This window comes from Crocuta crocuta, unplaced genomic scaffold, assembly GCF_008692635.1.
Source record: "Crocuta crocuta isolate KB4526 unplaced genomic scaffold, BGI_CrCroc_1.0 scaffold193, whole genome shotgun sequence".
NCBI classification, from domain to species: domain Eukaryota; kingdom Metazoa; phylum Chordata; class Mammalia; order Carnivora; family Hyaenidae; genus Crocuta; species Crocuta crocuta.
The window spans coordinates 3,122,930-3,147,873 of record NW_027529624.1 but is presented as its reverse complement, the minus strand read 5'-3'; the positions used below and the strand labels follow the sequence as shown (position 1 = coordinate 3,147,873).

Here is a 24,944-nt window from a genome sequence, read left to right as displayed (position 1 = left end):
GTCAAAGTTGGATGCATAATCAACTCAGCCACCCAGGAGCCCTAAGGAATATTATTATAGACCACTAGCATCTAAGGAGGATAGTTCCCACAAACAGAACTTTGCCAAGTACTTAGGTCTGGAATATGTGGAACAAATTCAAATTCTTCTGTGGAACGGTGAGAGATTTTAAGGAAGGGATGGATGAACAGATGGGGAAAAGAGTAGCTATAAGCTTGCAGAAGAATGCCCTGCATGAAGTGAAAGTAAATGAGAAATTTTGGTTAGCATTTCAACCAAAGAAACAGGAGAGAAACCATATTAAGTGGGAATTCATGATGTTATGTGATGTCAAACTCTCTTTAGACTTTCCCTTGAAGTCCTCCGTTAAATCTACCATATGATTTTTTTTTCCTGAGGGATGTGAAGAGGTACAGCTTGAGGCCAAGACAAGATTTATCATTTATCCATTGCTACAAGAATAGTGTATAACAAACCACCACCACCCCCAAACCTCAATATACTATAGCAATTATTATTGCTTATCAGTCTGTCATCAGCTGGGCTTGGCCAGGAGACCCTTTTGATCTCAGTTGATCTTGCTTACATGTCTGGGTCAGCGAGGTGTGGACTGATTTAGAGTCGCCTTGATTCAGTGACCAGAGCATCTTGGCTCTGCTCCACATATCTCTCTTGCTTCAGCAGGCTAGTTTAGGCATGTTCTCATGTTGATGACAGTTATAAGAGCTCAAGAAAAAACATACACATGCTTGTTCAAGTCTCTACTTGCTTCAAGGTTTTTAACATCTCGTTGGCCAAAATAAGTCAGATGACCACACTCAGAATAAAGGGGTGGAAAATATACTTCACCTATTAATAGGTAGTGACTGACAGCATTCCAGGTGGCGGCTCTTCCACTGGCCTGAGGATGGAGCAGAACCCCACCCGACCCTCTGTGGACATGTAGCATGAGCAAGAAATAACCTTGTTTTCTTTTGTTTTGTTTTGTTTTTAATGATATGAGATGTTGAGGTTTTGTTACTACAGAAAACCTACCAAACCTAGCCTATCATTACTGATATAACCATCTTATATTGATTGCTTATAATGTACCAGGTACTATGTTAAGAACGTTATGTACATTTGGTATTTATTCATTCAACAAATATGGAATGTCTTTTTCATGTCTAAGACTGAACTCAGTTCGTCCTCATAACAGCCCAGCAAGATAGTTATTATTTTATCAATGTTATAGATGAAGAAACTGAAGCTCAAAATTGCTTAAATAATTTGTCCAAGGTCATACATACAGTCTGTGAATGGCAGAGCAGGGACTTAAATTGAGGTGTGTTGGATTCTAATGATCAAGCTCTTAGCTACTCGATTCTACTATTTTTCTGTTAATATCCCTTTCTGGGGACTGTCCACTTTAAAAAAAAAAAATGAGCTTGCTAGAGGAATTAGATTTGAATACACTGGACCACTTAGGTCAGGGCATTTAAAGCAGGGAAGAGTCATTTCCGTGGTCAGTCTTTTTCTCCCTCACATATGTTTGATCACACCCTAGTCCTGCTTAATGTCTATGACTTTTAACACCAGCTGGAGTAGTAGCACACCTGGCATCCTTACCAGCAAGTTATGTTTCCCCAGACAGAGAGATTTTCTTTCCCCAGTGTCAAATCTTACAGCCAAGCTGCAAGGAGACACATTGTTAAATGTTGCCTTGGCAGCAAGAAGCCTGCTGAGCCACACGCCAGGCTCTAACTAGACCTCACCCAGGGAAGGGTTGAATCAGTGCAGGGAGACAGGAGACACAAGCCTTGAGCCAAACCATGAGAGGAAGGGAAAGTGGAGATGAGAGAATGGAGCAGCCCTGAGAACAGAGAAGGGATAGGAAGATTAAGTTGAGAATAAGGAAGATAAGAAGAGCAGTTTTCACCCAGACAGGAGTCCATTTTTCATCCAAGAAGCATTTATTGAGCATCTACTTTGTATCAACCATCATGCTGGGTGCTGGAAAATATCAAAAGTTAAATCATGGCACTTATTTAGAGAAAATCACAGCTTAGTAGGAGAGATGGATGTGTAAACAAGTTACAAGATGTTTACTGTACTCCCTTCTCTGAAACCCACTGAATACAACACAAAGAATGAAAATAGTAAAGAAAATTCCATCTTCAGTTAGGAAATCGCTGTGGGACTGAGATGATTAACTGCTTGCCAGAGTTCATTCTCATCTTTCCATAATAGAGAGGAGTGGGTAGAGAACAGCTGCCCAGGCAGAGACCACATTTCCCAGCCTTTCCATTGCGTTTCATTGAGCCATGTGACTAGTTCTCATACTTAGAGTGTGAATAGAAGTGATCTGTGTCTCATTCTGGACCAAGGTGGTTAAGATCCCTTTTCTTCTCTTTTCTCCTCTCCCTTAATCTCTCTCTCCACCTCCCTCTCTCTCCCCTTCTAAGATGCCACAAAATAGAAGGAGCCCATGGCCCTGAATCACCGTGTGGCAGGCTGCCCACTGACCAGAAACATCTGCAGTAGACTCTTAGGTAAATAAGAAATCAATTAGGGCACCTGAGTGGCTCAATCGGTTGAGCATCCAGCTCTTGATTTCGGCTCAGTTCATAATCCCAGGGTCATGGAATCAAGCCCCACATAAGGCTCCATGTTGAGCATGGAGCCTGTTTGAGATTCTCTCTCTACCTCTGCACCCCCCTCTCAAAATAAATTTTTAAAAAACTCAAAATTTTAAAAAAGAAATGACCTTATATCATGCTAAACCATTAAAAATTGGGGTTAAGTTTGCTTTTATCGAAGCTAATGTTATTCTAAATAAAGAATATTTAGCTAAAACCCATTATCTACCACATTCAGTGAACCTTAGACTTCACCAAAGGAAGACAATAAAAGGAGTCACATACCTTGCCAGATTTCCTTGAAAGTAAGAAAGGAGGATCATTTGCTGGAGAGCAAAGGAGCAGAGGAGTGGGTGGACCATGGAAGAGAGAGGCCCCCCTATAGTGACTCAGATCCACAAGGTGGGAGGGGAAGGGAGACAGGGCCAAAGGAGGTACAATGTAGGTAACTAGTATTATTCTTTCATCCCTGACTCTCATTCCTTAGATTCCTTAGTCTTAGAGGTGAAGTAGGAGAGAGAGAGAGTAGCAACAATTAGCCTTGCAACTAATCACCAGAAGAAATACATAAACATTAAATGACCAGAGGATCAGTGAGCTTTGGTTCTTCCTTGTGACCCACACTGACCTCATTCATGGAAGGATGCTTGAAAACCCAGGATAGATGCATTCCCAGGGCAGAGCATACTTGGTTAACAGATTCTAAGATAAGAAACGCAAAGGTAATCTGCACGAAGGTCATCTAGCTCACTCCCCCATCACACCACATTATATCCCTGATAAAATAACAGACAACATTAAGACATTTCTGAAGAAAAATTACAAATAAACAGACAGGACCCAATGTAAAAAAATTGTTAAATAAGGGAAAAAACTAGCATCAGTAAGATGTGGAATTTATTGAGAGAAGAGCCAATAATATAGAGGGTAGGGGTAAAAAAATAGAAGAAAGGGGGAAATGATAAAGACAGTAAAATAAAATAGAAGGTGATACCTACAAAATACAAAGGATATTTAAATATGCAAACTGGGCATTCCTGAAGAAAAGAACAGAACAATGGGCCACAAACATACCTAAAGAAAACTTCTGAACTAAAGAAATGCCTCAATCTATAGAGTAATAAACAAAAATAGCCTTAATATGTCAATGGAATTTTGATGGAAAAATACTCAGTAAAATTAGGAAATATTCCAAAGGAAAAGTCAGGCTGGCCTGTGATGTTATCCTTTAGTGCCAAAAGACATGGTACCAATGGGTACAAAATTCTGAAGGTAATGAGTTGTGTTCTCAAATTTGGTAGCCAGTCTGGTTGTCTTTCATATATAAAAATAGCTGAAAGACAGTCACCAACACACAGACTCAGAAAATGGCACAAAGCACTCAAGTTTATGGGGAAGATCAGGAAGTAGGGGACTTGATAATGAAACCAAGTCCCTCAAAATATATCAAAATCACCAACTTAGGAATGGAGAAGATGAAATGCATGAGCTGGTGGTGAACATTATATTTGTTTAAATATGGAACTAAGGCTGAACAGCTGTGGAGATTATGGTGACAGCACAGAATGTAAATGTTTCAAACCACAGCAGTACACAGAGAAAAGCTTAGCCAACAACAATGACAGAGGAAGGATGTGGGGATGTATACATACCCCGATTTCTATATCTTTCGTGGTGGAGAGTCTGCAGATTGGATATGGAAAAAGACTGATAAATCCAGATGTTTATGTATACTGGTTAAAGTTATAAGGGAGATGACTTCAAGGATTAAAAACAGACTATAAACTTCCCAAGTCATTAGAAGAAGAAAGGAGATAAAAACCTCACAACTAAAAATGGGGCAGAGGGGGAGGAGAAGAGGGAAAGGAAGAAGGAAGGGAGAAAAGAGGAAAAAGGAAGAGATTACATAGTGAAAAAATAAAAAACAAAGTAAACATATTAAAATAAATAAAATAAGATGGCAGATTTTAGGTTAAATATATCTGACAGACAATTAATGTAAATAGTGTTTTTCTGCAAAAATAAAGATGTCAAATAAGGGAAAAGTGCAAGTTGCAAAGCAATAATTGTATGACCCATTTTGGATCAAATAACTAACTATATATCCCCACATCTTCATATATGCTTACTTCTAGAAATTTCTGGAAGCCTTCCAAAGAAATTGCTAATAGGGATTAGCTTTGGGGGACGGTGCTGGAAGGATGTGGGGGAGAGGTCTTCACTTTATACACAAAACATGTGTTGGATCTGTGTTTTAAAATACAACTTAAAATCAAGTAAGTAGAATGCAATATGAGAAATGCCATCATGGCACAATGTACAAAGGGCTTTGGGAGGTGACAGGAGAGAGGAGCTAATTAGGCCTACATTGTTGGAAAAGGCTTCAGAAAGTAGATGACCTGTGAGCTGGGCCTTAAAGAATGGCCATCATTTTTTGAGTACAGATCAAGCAGACAAGGCAGAGGCTGCAGAGACAGACAAGCACACATAGTTTTCACAAATGAGGAATTTTCCTGGAGTGGTGGGAGCTCACTGCGTATGGGTCCAAGCCAGGGTCTGCCCCTCCAGGGGCCCAAATGCATGCTAACTGACAAGCCGTGCAGAAGTCTCGCAAGAGAGCAACAGAAAGAAGGGGCTACTTCTCCAGGGAGGTGGAGGCCCACCGTCCTCTGAGCTCTGGCGGGAGGGCAGGCATGAGGAGGTGGATTCTCGGGTCCTCGCTGTGTCCCTGGCTCCACCACGCTGCCACCCTCAGGAGCAGGCAGGCTGTGCAGCAGTTTCTGAAGGGGAGGACCCACTAGCTTGTCTGTTTGGTCAGACTCTTGGTTGCAGGTCTGCTTCGTTCCTTTCTCTCAGCAACAGCTTTTTCTTATCTTTGTCTACTTTTAATTATTATTTTTAATTTAATTTTATTTTTACTTTTCTGTACTAAGGGCAAAAATGGCCACTCTTGCTCTAGAGTAACATCATGTCCTCCTGCAACACTAGGAGTCATCCCACTAGTTTTGCTGTTTTGTTTCATCTTCTCAAGAAAGACCATCTGATGGGCCAACAGGAGTCAAGGGTCCAATCTGATTCAATTGGCTACAGTCAGGGGCCTAAAGTCCAGGGAATAGAAATATGGCCCCAAGAACTGGCTCTTTATGCAGGAAACTAAGGGGCAGTTTTTGGAGTGAGGGCCTAAATCTGTCTTGTAGATTCTGTCCCTACTGGTGGGCATGTTCACAGGTGGCTACATCCCTTCCTATTTGTACTATCTCTCTGATGCTGGCTGCACTTACGTTTAGACACCCTTTTGCTCTCTCAGACTCACGCCTGGCTCACAGCATTCTGGAAGCAGCCTAAACCAAGTGTGCTTCCCCCATAACTTCCTCCCACTCCCTTTGTCCTAGGGTCTCAAGTGTGCCTGCAAAGTCTCCCTATTCCTGGCTCTGCCATCAATGGTATCACTGAGATGCCCTAAGATTATGATGGGTGGATATAGACATATTCACACTTTTCCAGAATGCAAAAATCATTTTCTCTTGGGTTAAGCATGACCTTACCTACATCTTACCAGACATGTGAACACTTGGCTTCCTTTTAAAGTCTCCCAGAAAAGAACAGCCCATGGCCACTCATTCTGGGCCTCATCCCCTTTGGGATGAATCCACTTCTAACCAGTAATTCAGGAGGGTCACTAGCTACCTCTAGGGCTGCCTTCACAGTGACCTCCTTCTGACCAGTCCTGACAAGCACAATGCTGTCCTGGAAAGAGTTTTCTTCCTGATTTTGAATCAAGCCATGGTGATGTTCCACAGAGTCCAGAATATGGGTTAAGGTGCCCCTTGTCAGTCTCAGTGAGACTGCAGGAAGTTGGGGGCACATTGAAGAGACAAAAGAGGGCACAGCCATGGGCTGAGAAACCAAATGTTAAGGAGGAGCTCATTCCACTAGTGCATCAACCCCAACTTTCCTTTTCATCACCATTTTAGCTTTCCCTACAGTCTGAGCACACATCTTCCCCATTTGGTGGGGCTCAAATTCAGCACCAGCTCCTCTTTCCTGGAAGTCTAGCTTTCTGTCTCTGTGCTGTTGCACATGTGGGCTTCTCTGTCTCCTTTGGAGGGAGTAGCCACATGAGCCCTCCCACATGGGCAGAGGAAACAAAGCTAATATGGCCTCTGTCCTGAAATCAGAGCCTTTCCAGGTGCCCTTCGCTGATAATCTGTGACTTCTCACTCCCTACCTTCCTGGGAGTGCCTGATCTTCCTCTGCTTGCCAGAGCTCCCACCTGGTGGAAGAATGCATGGAAGGTAGAGAATCCCTTCCTACAAATCCCTGCTTGACATGCTGGGGACATTGCAGAGAGTGAATCTAGGACACTGAGAGCTGGAAGGGGCTCCCAAGTGCAGGACCATAGTAAGACTGCTGCTCCCTTTGTGAGTGGCCAGAATCCAAATAAGGTCATAGCAGCTGGCGTGAGCCCATCTGAGCCCCAGGAGTCCAGGAAGCCCAGACCAGTGAGAATGGGGTCAGACAGGAGGTTGGTGTGGGGGAAAGCCAGACAGTCCACTCCCTCATCAACCTGCTTGGTGACCTTGGGCAAGTGACAGCCTCCAAGTGTGAGTTTTCTCCCCTGTAAAGAAGAACTAAGAAGAGTTGTAACTCAATAAAAGGTAGCTGTTATAACATTTGTTCTTTAGGAAACAGGGAATGCAGGTAGGTATGGATCCCAATTCCTATTTGTGCCTTGCCAGGGAGATGCCCTGAAACAGGCTCAGAACCAGGTGGCCCCCAGGAGAAGGGTCTGGAGAAGACACCAGAGCAAAGGTCACTGGGCAGGGTGAATGGCTTCCTGGACATTAGCTGTATATTTGCTCCAGTCTTCACGATATCCTGTGACATGGAGCTCATTGTTCCTATTTTACAGATTCATCAACTGAGACTCAGACCAGTTGACCCTCAGTCACTCAGCTATTAGGTAGCAGGGCTGGGAATTGAACCAGGTCTGTCTAGCTCTAATGCCCAGAGGCCATTCACTTTCTACCCCCACACTGTTACTCAACACCCAAAAAGGGTACCTTTGCTACTTCCCTAGATTAGATGTTTCAGCTGCCTGATCTTAGCAGAGACCCTCCCTTCCCTAACCCATCTCTCTGGTCTTCTGTCTCCACTACCCACCCACCCCACATCCCCAGCCCTACCAAAAGCTAAAGGAGGAAAGAAAATCATCTTTTTAGTGCCTATTATTTGCTAGGTTTTTCTACCACTAACCCTAAAAGAGATATTATTATTTCTACTTTACAGTTAAGAAAATTGAGGCTTGGGGCCTGAGGTCAGTTGTCCAAGGCCTCAGCACTAACACAAGGAAGAGCAAACATGCAAATCTGGCTTTGCTCACTCCCATGCCACTATCTGAAGCTGCCTCTCATGGGACACCAGACCAGGTACTTTGCCTGCTGCAGACTGCCTCAGGATACAGACAGGACTGAAAATACAGTGGCAAACCCCAGCAGGGAAACAAAGGGAGGCTTCCTTTCAGTGAGTAAATTGGGAAGCAAGCATGGTTAGACATCCCCAGGTGGGGAATTGAGGAGGAATAGGGGTTATGGGGGACAGACCTCTGCCTGAGGGCCAGGTATAAAAAGTCTTTCTGAAAAACTGGGTACAGAGACTTGGGGATAAAACATGGGCTACCATCCAAGCCTCAGGATTTAGGAGTTGTTTTCCAAATTCCTATCAGAAATCCCATAATTAAACAGGGTTGAAAACAGGTCATTACATTCAAAGCAGCAGACAGTGGGGATCAAGAGTTTTCAGGCTGCCCAGAGCCAACTAACAAAGGGGAAAATATTTCTCTCTCCCCAAATGCTAACCAAGTAGCATTTCCCCAGGGCAAGACTTCCTGCCACTGAAAAAAAAATTATATATATATATGTATGTACCAATTCTGAATCAGGACACAGCAGAAGTCAAGTATCCATCTAGCCATCAGAGCCAGAAGCACAGGACAAGACACTAGGCTGAGGACTGAGGGGCAGGGGGGTTATGTTCTCATGTGCCACAGACCATGGAGTCATTTATTGGCCCCATTGATCCTCAGTTTCTTCATCTGTAAAATGGGCAACATGGAAGTGGTATTGAAGGCTCCACTCAATGCTCTGATGGATACAAGTGTACAAATATAAGCAAGTATTTACTCAGAACCAGTGAGTAAATACTTATTGAGTGTTATCACATGCACTCTGACAGTCACTGAGATAAGGAGGTGAACAAGACAGACACATTCTTTGTTGTGGGGGTGCCCTGAAGTCTCACGGAGAGTGTAGATAGGAAATAAGCAAAAGCATTTTGTTATGGAACTATGATTGTGCTCAGTGCTATGAAGGTAAGTCATAGGATGAGCTGACCAGGGAAGTCCTCGAAAAGGTGGCATTTGGCTGAGATGATAATAGTGAAAATCATAATAGCTATTACTTATATAGTACTTAGGGTGGGCCAGCACTGTTCAGAGACCTGGAAGATTAGCTGGGATTAACACAAAGAAGAGACATGGGAAGAGAATTCCAGGCACGTGGAATGGCATGGACAGAAGCCCTCAGAAGAAAGGAAAATTAGAGGGGCTGAAAGCCTGGAAGAGAGAGATACAGAATGGGGTCAGAGAGGGAGGTGGGGCCATGCTGGGTCTTATAAAACTTGGAAGGCAGAGGAGAGATGAGATTAGAGAGTAGTTAGTAAGCTACTGCAGTGGGCTCTGCAAGAGACAACAAGGGCTCGGACTGGTGGTAGCAATGGAAAGGGAGAGAAACAGAATGGACACAAGATGTATTCCAGAGGAAGACTTAATTTAGGGTCTTCATGCTTAATCCATGCCAAGGATAACACCCAGCCTTCTGGCCTTGATACCCGACAGGATGCTAGTGCCAGTTCCCCGAGCTGGGAAAAGCAAAAGGAAGCCAGGGATAGTAGTGAAAATCTCAGTTCTGTAACAGCATGGTCTGAGAATCAGAACCCCTGTGCTCTGGTTCTGGTTCTGCCAGTATTTAGCTGGGTAGCCTGGGGTTTGTCATTTCACAGTATCGAAGTCATATGTAGCGATTGGACTAGATTACCTGCCACTGTCTTTTCCAGTTCTAACGTCTCATGGTTTTTCAGCAGGCATTTCAAATGGGTAGCTTGGAGGCTGGGTTCAGTCCACAGGGGTGTTTTATTGAGACCACGGAGAATTTAATCACTGGTAAATTCCCATCACAATTCAGATTTCTGGCTTTTCTTGAAAAAGAAAGAAGATCCCCAACACTGAGTCTGAATCCCCATGTGGTGACAGTGAGCCAGAGTTGCATGGCAGCTACCACTTTGCAGTGCCTGGGCTCTGCCTGTCATCCAGCACCCAAAGGTCCTGTCCCACTCACTCAAATGCATAGGCTGCTTGAGGACTCGGAGTAGAGATCATAATCCTGTGCATTAAAGTGCAGAGAAGTTCTTCGTAAGGTGCCTTGTGCTATAAAGAGTAAGTCTTGATGGCAATATTTGAAGATGATGTGCTTCTTCTTCTTGAAAAAGCTTGCTTATGATGCAAGGCAGCAGAATTAATAAACACTTTCAATAGAAAGTAACAGAATAGTCAACTCCAAGTAATTGGGAGTTAAAGGAAGTTCATTTGTTCCTGTATCTCAGAGGCTCAGAGAGTAATGGCATCAGGCACAGCTGGATCTAGGACCTGAAATGATGTCACAAGGGTGCTTTCACTTTCTCTTCTCTCTGCTCTGCTTGTCCCTGCATCAGTCTTTATGTGGCAGACGCAAGACTCCTCTGCCAGGCCCAACTGTGTTCAAAAGAAAAGGAGACACCCTTATGGGGCACCTGGGTGGCTTAGTCGGTTGAGCATCTGACTTCAGCTCAAGTTATGATCTCTCAGTTCGTGAGTTCAAGCCTGGCATCAGGCTTACTGCCCTCAGTGTACAGCCTGCTTCGGGTCCTCTGTCTCCCTGTCTTTGCACCTCCCCTTCTTGTGCTGTCTCTCAAAAATAAATAAAACATTTTACAGAAGGACTGATTGTCCCTTCTTGGGTTATGTGACCACTGCTGGATCAATCATTGTGCCCAGGGGCATGGAACATTTTGCTTGAGCACTGTTGTCAGAAAATCTACCATCATGCTTGATACTCCTTTAGCATCATGTAGGGAGGGGAAGAGGTTGTTCTCCTTGGTAATGAATAATAGCTACCAAAAGACCATTATAGAGAAGGACATTATTATGAATTGAATTGTGTCCTCCCACAAAGATGTGTTGAAGCCCTAATCCCCAGTACTTCAAATTGTGACTTTATTTGGATATAGGGTCATTGCAGATATAATTAATTAAGATGAGGTCATGCTGGAGTGGGGAGGGCCCCTAATGCACTCTGACTGCCATTATTATATGATGGCCATGTGATGCACCCCAGTGTTTATAGCAGTACTTTCAACAATAGCCAAACTATGGAAAGAACCCAAGTGTCTATCAACTGATGAGTGGATAAAGAAGTTATGGTGTATATATATGTGTATATATATATATATATATATATATATATGTATGTATACACAATGGAGTATTACTCAGCGATCAAAAAGAATGAAATCTTAACCATTTGCAACAATGTGGATGGAACTAGAGTGTATTGTGTTAAGTGAAATAGTCAGAGAAGGACAAATATCATATGACTTCACTCACATGTGGAGCTTAAGATACAAAGCAGATGAACATAATGGAAGGGAAGTAAAAATAATATAAAAACAGAGAGGGAGATAAACCATAAGAGACTCTTAAATACAGAGAACAAGCTGAAGGTTGCTGGAGGGGTGTTGGGTGGAGAGGATGGGCTAAATGCGTGATGGGCATTAAGGAGGACACTTGTTGGGTTGAGTACTGGGTGTTATATTTAAGTGATGAATCACTGAGTTCTATTCCTGGAATCATTATTACACTATATGTTAACTAACTTGGGTTTAAACTTTTAAAAAAAGTTCACAATTCAGTGGTAACACAGATATGTATAGAAATCAGTGTGAAATGGGCACCTGGGTGGCTGAGTTGGTTAAGTGACTGACTCTTGGTTTCAGTGCAGATCATTATCTCACAGTTTCGTGAGTTGGAGCCACACGTCAGGCCCCATGCCAACAGTGCGGAGCCTGCTTGGGATTCTCTGTCTCCCTCTCTGCCCCTCCCCCACTTGCACTGTCTCTGTCTCTCTCAAAATAAATAAATAAACTTAAAACAAAGAGAAATCAGTGTGATAGAATAGTTGTTTGGACCTAAATGCTATTAAACTTGAAAATATATCAGTTACTTTAATTAAGAAAATAAAGATGGCCATGTGAAAAGAGACATAGGAAGAACACCATTGGTAGCAGAGGCAGAGAGCTTGGGGTGACGGAGCTGCAAGCCAAGAACACCCAAAATGGCTGACAAACCACCGGAAGCCAGAAAGAGGCAAAAAGGGATTCTCCTACAGATTTCAGAGGGAATGTGACTCTGCTAACAAATTGATTTCAGATTTCGAGCTCCCAGAACTATGAGATCATAAATTTCTACTCTTTCAAGCCACCTAATCTGTTACAGCAGCACTAGGAAACTAGTATAGTCATTCTAAGCAGAAGAGATGACTGAAGTAATGGATGAGGGGATAGAAAGTGTGGCCATAGAAGCCTTGAGAAGAGAGTTCCAAGAAGCAGGGGCTCAGTCAGCCTGATCACCTACCCTAGGATGTGGAAGGTGATAAAGATGGAAAAAAGGTTCATTAGCACTAGTCCTGTCACCAGCAGAGGCAGAGCAGGACCATAGTGTTGATGTGACCATGGATTATGCCATTGGCATGACTGAGACAAGTTCACTTTTCATCACCACTTAGTATGAGTCACTGTTCTGGAATTTTATTAGCTCGGCTTCTTGCTCTCCTGCAATGCCCTGCCCCTACCCCTTATATCTGCTTGTCTGATCTTGTATGGATGACCTTCCAGTCTTTGGAGGAAAGACCCTAATATAGACATTTTCAAGGACTTGGCTCTGCCAGGAAGAATGGCATCAACTCTTTTAGGTGCTGATGCCAGTATCTGTTCTTAGTAGAATGTGTAATAGCCTCATCAAGGCACCTCCCAAGGGCATGTTTGCTGAATGACAACATAAGGGGACCATAAGAGAGTTCTACCTGGGCGTCTCCAAGACGTTTCTTGATATGCCTCTGGAAGGGCAAGTGCCTAACCTGCAGCCAGGCATCTATTCTTTTGGTAGAGAAACAGCATCATCCAAAACAAATCTGAATGGTCAGAAAGTGTGAAATAAAAACATTCTCTTCTTTCTACTCAAACCCTTGCTTGCTTCAGGGATGTCAAACTAACTCCAATCTAAGTGTTGGGGCTAATAAAGATCAGATACATCTAAAGTGATAATGAACATGAAAGCTCAGCATCCTTTAGGTGCTCAGCAATGTTACTTCTTTTCTTACCTGGCTTCCAAGACCTGCCACCCTGCCACACTAGAGGGCCATGGGCCACCCCAGGGGTATGGTAGTATGGTACCTCCAGTATGGTAGTCACCATGCTAGTATGGTGTCACCTCCAGGTTGGTCTCTCTGCTTCCCCCCTTCCCTCTTCCCCACAGCCTATGTATTCTCAATACAGCAGCTCCTTTCAAGTATAAATCAGATATCACTACTCTGTTGAAGATCCTCAAAAGATGCTTCATCTAACTCATAACAAAAGCCAAAGTCCTATAAGGTTCTACACCAGAGTTTCTCAATTTCAGCACTACTAATATGTGGGGTAGGATAATTCTTTTTTGCAGGGCGGTGGAAAGGCTTTCCCATGCATTGTAGGATGTTTAGCAGCATCTTTGGCCTTTGTTCACTAGATGCCCGTAGCATCTACCCTTCCAAAGCTGTGACAACCAAAAATGTTTCCAGACACAGCCAAATACCCTCCAAGGTCAGTATCACCCCTGGTTGAGAACCACCATTCTATACCTCTGCAGCCCTTGTTACCTCATCTCCTATTCTTTATCTTCATTCCACCACACTACATTGGCCTTCTTGCCATTCCTTGAGCCATCAGGCGAGCTCCCACTCCAGAGCCTTCATATCATCTACCTGTTTGGGATGCTCTTTATACAACCTGAGTTCCTCAGACTCTTTCACCTGTCCCCCAGGACTAACTCTCTTACCTCTTTCAGGTCTTTGCTTAAACATCACTGTCTTAATGTGACTCCTCCTCTACACTGTATTTTGAAATTGTATTTACTACCACATGCTCTCAGGACTCTCTAGCTCGCTCACCCTGCTATTTTTCCATACCATTTATTCCTTTCTAGTATTTTACACCTTTTTAAAAAATTCTGTTCATCATTTTTGTGTATCTCCCTCCACTAGAATGTAACTTCCATGAAGGCAGAGCCTTTTTCTACATTCACTTGTATCTTGACTCCTTACAACAGTTCCTGTCACATAGGAGGTGTTTGATGAATATTTGTTGAATAAAGTGATGTGCCACTGAGAATGAATTGAGTCAGCAGCTGTGACAGCTTAATACAGTAGGAGAAACACGGTCTTCCCAGTCAGGCAGAGGTGAACTTCAATCTTTCCCTGGTTACCTCCTATTCGGGTAACTGTGGCCAAGCATTGCTGCTTCTGTGAGTCTTGGTTTTCTCATATGGCAAATGAGATGCTATGTTAAGTTCCATAGCTATTGGGAAGATCAGAGATTATTTAGCTAAACGCATTTAGGACAAGGTCAGGCACATAGTAGATGCTCAATTATTGCAAAGATTATTATGACAAAAGTAATATGTAAAACATGGAAAAGACTACATTGTGCAGAGCCCTAAAGGATTAGTAGAATTTAATGAGTGGAGATGTATGGAGAAGGGGAGGAGCCATATTTAGCTGAGCTTCACAACTTTCTTCTAGAAAGGGAAGGAGTTATTTGCCCAGCCTCTATGTCTGGAACTGGGATATTTAATGTTACTGATAGCCTAGATATGTGGAAGGAACCTGAAAAGAGGAAAATTAAGTTTGGAAACCGTTCAGTTCTTGACTTTAGATGTCAATTTTGAAATATATCATGAGCCAAGAGAGAGCAATGAATGGAGCTGGATTTGTAGTTTGGACATTGAAATTTACACTCTGACTAAATAAGAAAATCTAAATCCAAAAGGATGGAAACCATGTAACAAGCTGAGTAGAAAGTATTGCCTTCTGGAACAGGGAGTCAACTTTGACCAAAGGAGGCTTTGCTGGGCAAAGCTGGTAAAGGAGTTGGCCAGTCTACACAAGCAGTGCTGTGAGAGTGCTGTCAACCATATTCCATCCCATTCAACAAGTTGTATTAAATTGAAATACACAGTGAGCTGGGTGCTGCGAAGATACTGAGAGAAGTAGAACATGGCCTCTGTCCTCAAGACAATTGCCATCTGGTGGAGACAAACAAGGAAGTGACATATTCTACTATTACACAGAATTAAAGAAGTGCAGTAATTCAGGCAAGGCAAAGTTTACAGGAACATGGAGAAGGAAATGAACAATTCTTCCAGAAAGAATTAAAGAAGACTGTGAGAATTAAAGAAGGTGGCACTTGAGCTAGAGCCACAGAAAAGCAGGAGAAATATTTGAAGACTTGGCTAGGATGAGAGATTTGTCCAAGGAACCACAGGGAGCTGTGGCTTAGAAGCAAGTAATCCTAACATCTCCCTTCAGACTTAGAGCTCAGGGGTCATGTTTTCATTCATTCAGTTATAAAATATTTACCAAACCCCTCTTATGAAATTTACATAAAGCACTGAGGTGCCGAGGATAAAGTGGCAAATAAAACAGACTAGGGCCCTGCCCTCATGGAGCTTATATTCTAGGAGAGGAGAGAGAATATAAAGATGTGGACAAAGGAACAAGATAATTTTGGAGAGCAATGTGCATCAAGAATGCTACCGTGGAGGCTTAGCTCCTCCTCATCCTATCTAAGTAGCATTTCTGTAGGACAGAGTAAGGAGTGGGGCAAGAACCTCATAATATCCCAGAAATGTCCCTCCTTATGTCAACAGGAATAAAGAAGAAACATTCTTTGGCCTTTCTCACAAAAGACTAGATAGGATCGCCTGGAGAGCATGTAGAGGGCTCATGATCACATCTAAAGCTGCCAATATTAAGATTTCAGATAAAGAAAGAGAAGCCAGCAAAGAAGATCAAGGCCAGTGTGAGAGAAGAAAATTCAGGAGAATATCCTATTATGTAAGTCAAGAGTGAAAAGCATTTTCATGAAGGAGGGCATGACCCCTGAGTCAAATGCTTCTGAGGGAAGAAAGAAGAAGAAAGAGAAGGTTTTTGGGTGACATTGCTGATCTCAGCAAGAGCTCTTTCAGTGGAGCAGTTGGGATAGAGATGTGATTAGAGCTCATTGTCTTGCCTGGACTAATTGTTAAAGGATCTTTCCTGGGTATGGCATGAGTATCATGTAGGATTTGATACCCCACATTCTGAGAGATTTGGGAGTAGACAGGAAAAGTCTAGAGAGGGAAAGGAACTCTGGGGGTCCCCAGTGAGTCTATGCTAGAGCCACAAATGCCCAGACTCCCTTACATTTCCCCTACTTCACCACTCCATCTCTCATTCAAGGCCCAAATTAAGTTTCAACCCTCTCTTTATGACTGACCATTGCAACACCAAATCCCTGTTGGACCCTTGAGTCTCCCCAGCTCAGGCCAGTGCCAGAAGATGTCTGTTCAGTTGCCAAAGTAAACCCTTAACTCCAACCACACCCGCTTTTCAACTCCTGGGAACCTCCTGCTTCCCACTGAAGGCTCGCCTTCTTTATGACACTCGAGCAGAACTGAGCTCTTGGTAGTTCCCCTAACAGTGGTTTACAACTCCTTGACTTTGACTCTGTCTTCTGCAAGGAATGTGTACAGATATGTGTGTGTGCATACACACATTCAAAACACTTCTGCAATTTGCTGTTCACCCAACAAATCTTGTGTCATTTTGACGCAACTCTAATCCACTACTTTTAATGGTTTTAAAATATTCCTTGGTGTGATTGGACCACAGTTCATTCTGCCATTCTGCTGCCAATGAGCCTCCCACATCTTCTGTGAACAAGGGTGCAGTACACATCCTAAAATGTATATTTCACATACTGGTACATTTGGAAGGTTCTTCTTCTCCTGCACACTTCTACTCATTGTTCAAAAGTCACTTCAAGGATCTCTGCTCCTGAAAAAAAGCATCACTGATTACCCAGAAAGAGTGAATCCCCACTCCTCTCCTCCTAGTCCTGTATGCTTACATCTCTGCTATCATGTTTTCAGGGGTGTGTTGACATTTCTAGCAAAAGTCTACTTGACAGGAAGTTCCTTGAGTGCCAGGACAGTGCTATTTGTCCCTGATTCCCCTGAGTCTGGCACAAGATATGTGTCCAATAAGTATCTGTTGAATTAAATTGCAAAGAATTTGAGTTTTTGAAACCAGACTGGCTGGAGTTTAAATCACCGTAGTTCTGTCATGCACTAGCTGTGTCACTTAGCCTCTGAGCTTAGTTTTCTCATCTGTGTAAAGGGGAAGAGTAATCCCCAACTGTGTACAGTTTCTGGAAGTATAAAATGAGATCATGTAGCACTTGGCATGGCACATGGGTGGTGTTAAAAAATGGGTATTCAGTTGGGGGCACCTGTGTGGCTCAGTCGGTTAGGTGTCCAACTCTTGGTATCAGCTCAGGTCATGATCTCACGATTTGATCCAGGAGATTGAGCCCTGCATCAGGCTCTGCACTGAGGCTCTGCCTCTCTCTCTGCCACTCACCTGCTCACACTCTAAATACATACATACATACATACATACATACATAAACTTTTTTTTTAAAAAGGATGCTATGATTGTCCTTGAAGAAGACTGAGTTGGCACTAGGCCCTTTTCATGAACCTCCAGGCTTTGCAGATAGGGAACCTCCCTGGAACAAGCTGACATTTCCCTGACAAATGCCCAGATAAATCTTGCAGGTGACGATGACTGACTTCCAATCCCCACGGCACACCTTGATAGGCAAACATTGTGGACATGACCCAAAACTTCTTTCCAAGCCAACACACTGGGCTGTGAAGAGGGGCAATCAATACTGTTTTTGATACAGATATAACTGGACTGGACTGGGGGAAGGATCCTCAGGAGAGATCTTAGGCTGGTGTAATCTGAGATAACTGTCAGGTATTGATTCAGGTGAGGCTTTCCCTTTTTCTTCCTGTTTCACTCCACATTTTCCTTAGAGGCTATTCTGGGGGCTTAAGAGTATCCTGGACTATTGAATAGAGATTGATCACACAATGGCAATTTGGATCAAAGCTGAAGAATGTCTTGGAGACAAATATCTCCTTCTGCTGGACAATGCACCTGGGTCCTCATGGAACAGCAAGATAAAGTTACCTGAACACTGATTCAGCTTCTGACCCCTCATGGGGCTTCCAGGGTAGAGGTACCAATCTGCCCCCCTCCCTGTGGTCTCACTTCTGTCCATCACTGTCACTGAGAGGTTTTCATCAAGTCTGCAGTAAGAACAGAAAGAACACAAAAGCAGGGAAGTGAATGTGTCAGCCTTCACTTAACTTAGCCATCTTTTAGCTTAATACTCATAAATATGGCACCTTCGGTCTCAGGTTCCATAGTAACCTCCTTCCCCCAAAGCTATGACAGAGTAAGGAGTGGGGCAAGAACCTCATAATATTCCAGAAATGTCCTCCTTATGTCAACAGGAATAAAGAAGAAACATTCTATCTCTGCAGAAGGTTCCTTGGGTATAAGAGAAGAGATTCAATGTTCTGGGGCCAGGTAGAGGGCACAGAATTGTGTGAAGCATACTGTTGATAACATTTCCAGTGTCTACCCACCATACTGGACACCAGCCATCATTTGGCCCCAGAGTCACCCCAGCCTCAGCTGCTGGACAAGAATTCCAAGTGGCCACCCTGTGATCCCTGCAGGGAACATCCCAGGTACCTGCTCCTGGCTGTCCTCAGTGGGGTACTCAGAGTTAGGGTGGTTTTAGAGAGAAACTAAGTGTTGTGTTAGGTGAGGGTTTCTTAGTGTTTTGTCAGGTCTGAAAACTATGACAAGGCTTGCATGTAATTTCTTGATAAAGAAACAACCAATAAGATGCTACTTTCCACTAACTGCTCAGCTGGGCCTGGGCCCAAGCAGATTTTTCCAGCCTGGTCAGACTCTAGCAAACCTAGAGGCCTCTTGGGACATTTCAAGGCCTTTTCTCTGCCCAAAGTCTCTGTTGCAACCATATGTATATTTTTATTTCTTACCTGAGATGGCAGTGTGGAATAGGGGAAAGGTGGCCTTAGAGTCAGAGAGACCTGTGTTCATAGCAAGATCTATTCCCTTGAACTACTGTAACAATGAAGATCATGTATATAAAATGCCTGTGAGTTTGGTTCCTGGTGCACATGGAGGTCTCAGTCAAAGCTGGGGATGGCATTGTTGCTGATGATGGCAATGAAACTGTTACTCAGCTATCACTGTGTGTGTATTTACTTATTGGTTACCCAGGCTATGTACTGCATATACTCATTTCTGCATAAAAATGCCACCATCCTTGTCCTCCTCTGGTTCACTCCCACCATCCTAGCCACACTTTGATAAGAGAGAATGATGAAACCAGAGTCATTTTATGACATTCTGTGACATCTCAAAGGAGTCCAATAATTTCATCCCACTAATTGGAATGGCAAATCCCCTGACCCTGTATCTGTAGCCTCCACTATTTTTTCCACTGAACAGATATTTTTTGTGAGTCTCCTGTGTGCCAGGCATTATTCCAGCAACTGGGATACAACAGAGAACAATACAAAGTCTACAGTCATGGTGAGAACATTTTAGTGGGGAAGACAGATGATAAATGTGTAAACCATAGTCTAGTCTTCCTGTCAGGGCCACTGTCTTTATGGGAACATCCCTTCCCCTGCCCCCAACCCCAACCCCAGTTGTAGAACTATTCCTCAGGGACTCATGATCTGCAGAGTTGGCTTCATCAGAGCTGTAAATGTACAATTCAGAGCTTGGAAATCCCAATCTCTACTGAGCCAGAAACCTGGCATCACCTTTTCCTCCCCTTTCTCCCTCCCCTTTGCCCCCCAGAGCCAGCCTCTTCTTTACCTAGAGTCCAAATCCCACTGCCACTGACAGTTTATGTAATGCTGGGCTGAGTCCTGAGCTCAAGTGGCATGGTCAGACATGAGCTTTGGAAGGCTTTCCATGAGCTACCATGAGCAAGAGATGGTGAGGACGTGATGATGTGGCTCCTGGCAGCTTCTATAAGTTCTGATGGAGCTATCACACTTCCCAGAATCGACTAGGAGAGAGGGCGGTGATAAAAATGATTATAAGCCAGACCAAGATGGACTCTCACACCCTCACCATCTTTTGCCTGGGTTTCAGTGATGGCCTTCTAGCCTTTTAGTCTTATCCCTTTTGAATCCAGTGTCCATAGGTAGCTCACAGCAGGCCTTCCAAAGTTTACATTTAATCATGCCACTTGGGCTCAGTACTCATCAGGAGTTCCTCTATGTCCCCAAGATGATGTCCAAACTACTTGGTACCATTCTGCCTGATCAAGCCCAGGCTCATCTTTTCTTGACTTACCTAGAGTAAAATCTTTAGCCATATAGAATTCCTGGAGCTCAACTTCTTTCTCTCACCACCAAGCTTTTGCATGTCCAATTCCTTCTTTCTAGAACACCCCCACCCCTTGTTCATTTGACTAATCCCACCTTATCCTTGAACTCTCAGCTTCCTCCCAAAAGCCTCCCTGGTTGTCCAAGTCCTGGGGAGGCTCACCTGCTAGGACCTGCACAGCACCCTGTGCTCCTCTACCCTGGTGCTGTATCATTATTTGCCTATTGGCTCATCTGCTTTCCCTACTAGACAGGGAACTCCTTAATTCAGGGGAAATCTCTCTCTCGTGTATGGTGTCTGGAACATGGAAGGCAGACCCAGTCATTTCATCCATGTGCAGTGACAAAATAGCCAGTGCTTTGCATCAAGGCCCATGATGGTTGGGGTCTTATTTGGTGAACAACTCTTGATTCAAATTACTGGGTCCCCTTCAGGAAGAGGGGACAATGATGGAAGAGAAACAGCCTGGCTCCTCTCTTTCCATTTCTGACACAGTGTCCTATATATGGAGACTTCCTCCTCTCTTCTGTCTCCTTTACCAGCTTTCCATAGAGCAACCCCCTTTCCAAAAAATGACCCCCACTTTGCCAAAGGTCATCCCACCCACACTCAATCCCAAGAGGTTTTGTTTGTTTTGCTGAACTTCCTATACATCCCTGGAGGGAAAAGGAGTATGTTTTGGTTACTTTACATCACCCGGGGCAGGGGTGGGGGAGGTCCACATCAGACTCTCCAGGGAGGTCCATTTCACGCCCCCACTTACATACCACCCAGGGCTCTCAGAAGGGGATTGGGCCCCAGCCTAGCCAAGTGATAAAACAGCCAGCCATTTTTTCTCTGCCCACATCAGTGTCAGGGCCCAATGAGTCTTGGCCTGATGGGAGGGTGCTTTCTCCACAAAGCTCTCTTTCTCTGGCCATTTCTGCACTATATAGAATTCCCAGGGAGGGGCCTAGGTCTGGCTCTTCAACCAAGGCCAAAGGGTTCCCTAGGCCCCACCCAGTTTCTCAATGTGGGAACCGCCCAGCTGGCCGCCTCCCTGGCTCACAAGCTGTAGAGAGAAAGAAAGGGCCCTTGAGAGTGGCTTCGAGTTCCCACGCAGGAAGGTGCCAGCTCAAGACAGCATGGCTTTGTGCTTGAGAGAATCTGTCTTCTTACCAGGCAGAGGGGAATCATGTCCTGTGGAGGGATCAGAGGGATCAGCGAAGGATGGCAGGGCCACCTCTGCCCCAAGCAACAGACAAATTGGAAACATACTGCTTAAGGGGAGAAGACTCCTGACTCAAAACTTAACTCTGAAGAAAGCTGTTCCCAGCCTTTTCCAAGACCAATCAAAATCTCTCTCCAACCCTTCATTCCAGAGTTTCTCTACTTTAGTAATTGTTCATTCAGAAAATAGTGTCAAACTAAAAAATGCCATGCATCTTAATTTTGTTCCTAATCTATACATATTTAAAGGTAGAAATAAGGATAGAGATGCCCATAGATGGGTAAGATCCTGTGCATAAATAGGGCTTATGCAGACCTTTTTTTGGTAAGTGCAGCTTCTCAGGGATCTAGAGATTGCACTTTGCCTTCTGCCTCTAGTGAGAAGACACAGGCTCAGGCAAATGGGAGAGTAGAAAGTCCTACACATTTGTTTGAACCTTCATAATTATTACTTTTCTCTGTGTCAACTGCTGTTCTCTAGAATTTTGGGCTCAAAGCCTCAGACAGTTCCCACTTTGTATAGACTCATGAACATGCAGAACCTGTAAGGGACACTTTAGATCATCCAATCCAGCAAACAAATGGTTCATGGTCCACCATATGTGTCTGTGTGGGGTTGGGGGTGTAAGATGTGCAAGAGTAAGTACACGTGAGTGAGTGAATGTGTTAATGTGTGTATGGGTATGAGGATTTTGCTTTTGTAGGGAATGGAAAGAAGGCCTAGTAAGGATCCAAAAAAAACCCTAACCAATAAATACCCCAAGAACTTCTGTATANAAAACAATGGAGCAAATTCAAGCTAATTTAACATCACTTTACAAATGTGGAAACTGTGACTTATTGAAGAAAGAGACGTGCCAAAGGACTTTGTCAGGACTACAAATCAGGTCTTCTGACTTCCACTTGGTCTACCATCCTTTGCTCCATTACCAGCAGAATTTCTCTCCCCATTTTTGAACATCTGTAGTGGTCACCCAAGGTGTGTGCTGTCCAGCTTCATCTTTTTAAAAAGTGTGCACACTCACTTATGCTTTCTTATTCCCCACTCCCTATACTTATCTCATTGCTCCAAATATTTACCTCATCATTCATTGTGAAAGTAACACATACTCAATTGTATAAAATTCCGTCTCCACGTATGAAATCCACATATACACATTCTGCAGGTGCAGTTCTCTTGCATAGCATGCCTTCTGACAATGACTGATTGGTCTCCAGGGAGAGCAGCTGAACCAAGTTTGGCCAATCAGGGTTCCTCCTTGATGGTGCTGAGAACAGAATACAGAGAGTCATCCCATTCTCCTGTAAGCTGTGAAACTTGTCTTGTGTTAAGAGTCAGTCTACAGCAAGAGACTAAATCTGAGACTAAATAGAAGTCAGGTTAAAAGACATGGACAAACCCTGTTTCCAGCTTTTCTGAGGCCCAGTTTCATCTTTGGGCATCCTGTAGATGAAATATTTAAACTTCCCTTGGATTTTGTGAACCAGTAAACTCTCTTTTGTACTTAAATTAATTGATTAAAGTGAGGTCTCTTCGCCCTTGTAACCCAAGGCCAAAGAACTACAAAGTAACCATATCCCCTCAGCCTTTTTGGCATTCACTTCTCAAATCTCCTTTTTCANGAGGGCTGAGGGGGGTGGGGGGAGGGGAAGGGGGTGATGGGCATGGAGGAGGGCACTTGTGGGCATGAGCACTGGGTGTTATATGGAAACCAACTTGACAATAAACTATTTTAAAAAATGAAATATATTTTACCTTAAAAATCAATACAAGTGAAAGAACTATATTTAGTTCTAACTTATAGTTTAGGAACAGGAGAACTTAGAAGCATATAGTAAAACAGAGGGAAAAGTGGAAATAAGACAAGTCTTCTGACCCACCAATGTAGACTATTTCAAAGAAACCATGATGATGTCTATTAATTGATATGAGGAACAGAGAGCCAAAACATTGTACCTTAAATATGATGAAGGTTTATTTTTCTTGTATATTGCACTCCCAAAGTAGGCAGTCCACATCTGGATGGCTCTGCTCCATGAAAACCTGAGACTCATCTTCTAAGCTTACTGCCTTCATTCCACTCTTAGATTCCTTATCTGCAAAATGTAGATATTGATATATTATGGCCCAAGATGGCTGCTTCTGTTTCTGCCATCACATCTGCATTTCAGCCATCAGGAAGGAGAAAAGGTTGAAGAAGAGGGAAAAAATATTTGTGTCATCTCCCCCTTAAGGAAGTTTCTCAGAGGCTGCCATTCTTTCACTTAAATCTCAGTTGTGAGAACATAGTCATATGGCCACATCCCGTTTGAAAGGAGGCTGGGAAATATATCCTTGAGTCTGGGCAACCATATATACAACTACAAATTAGTAGTTCTTTAACCATGGAAGAAGAGACTGGATATTAGAAAACAATACGCCCACCATTATTGTTATCATTCTTATGTTTAACAGTTCTGCTATTTTTCTAGAGGTTACTGCAAGTGTTGCCAAGTGGAAAGGGTGGTTCTCTCAGAACCTGTTCTCTCCCCACTGTCCTCTTTGCACATACTTTGTGTTTATGACTCTAAGTGGTTTGTAAAGATGGGGAAAGTAGAGTGGACCTCACTTGGAGTTTGGGGCCAAATGGATCTGTTAGAGAATTCTGGAACAGAACCTATGGTTCAGTTTGTCTCTTTCCCAAAGAATTTTGGCCCTAACCCTAGCCAGCCTTCTGGCACACAAGAGATGACAAGCTAGAAAGTGTGAATGACTCAGTTCCTACACATGCTACTCCCACCCCCATTTTATTAGAGAAATATCTTTTGACAGGACTTTCATAAGGGCAAGTCTGATCCACTCATCGTTCATTTATTTATTCAACACATAGTTTTCAGAGGCAGGATGGCAGTTAAAAGGTCTATCCCTAGAGTCTAACTACCTGGTTTCAAATTCCCAGATCTACAAGCTCAGGGAAATTACCTAACCTTTCTATAACTTGGTACCCTTACCTTAACAGTATAGATTTATGTACCTGCTTCATAGGATTTTTGATAAATTATAGCAGGTAACCCAGGTCAGGCATGTAATAGTAAGAGCTCAATAAATGTCACCTATTTTATTAAGTGCCTACTATGTGCCAGGACTGTGTTAAGAGTGTGGAAAATACAAGAGTGAGTCCTTGCAGTTATATGGTTCCTAACTCATAGGTACCATGAGCTTGGACCCACTGGATCCCATGGGTGCAATTGGCAGCAGTGTCTGAGCTGCTGAGACCTTTTATGGAGCAGAGGGCAAGATCCTGGAGGCCAGAGGGATCATAAGAAGCAAAATGCCTACTTCCTTTATCTCTTACTTGCCCTTCTCCCTAAACAGATCACCTAAAGTATTTTTGTGCATTGTGCGTTGTGTTGGGATGGTCTTAATTCCATGTTTAGGGAGTCCCTTTACATCAGTTCTGCA

At 43.4% G+C, this 24,944-nt stretch overlaps 1 protein-coding gene and 1 long non-coding RNA gene across 11 annotated transcripts in view; one reads left to right on the top strand and one right to left on the bottom strand.

Annotated features, from left to right (window-relative positions):
* The window catches only part of SYN3 (synapsin III), a 416,215-nt gene that overhangs the window by 261,978 nt on the left and 129,293 nt on the right, over nucleotides 1–24,944 (top strand). The window lies entirely within an intron of this gene.
* The window catches only part of LOC144229921 (uncharacterized), a 30,617-nt gene continuing 22,289 nt past the window's right edge, over nucleotides 16,617–24,944 (bottom strand). For all 9 annotated transcript variants that reach the window (XR_013334650.1, XR_013334653.1, XR_013334658.1 and 6 more), the window contains 4 exons: nucleotides 23,460–23,599; nucleotides 22,583–22,770; nucleotides 18,041–18,159; nucleotides 16,617–16,837 (listed from right to left, as the gene is read on the bottom strand). This is a non-coding gene — a long non-coding RNA (uncharacterized LOC144229921). The remainder of the gene's footprint in view (nucleotides 16,838–18,040; nucleotides 18,160–22,582; nucleotides 22,771–23,459; nucleotides 23,600–24,944) is intronic.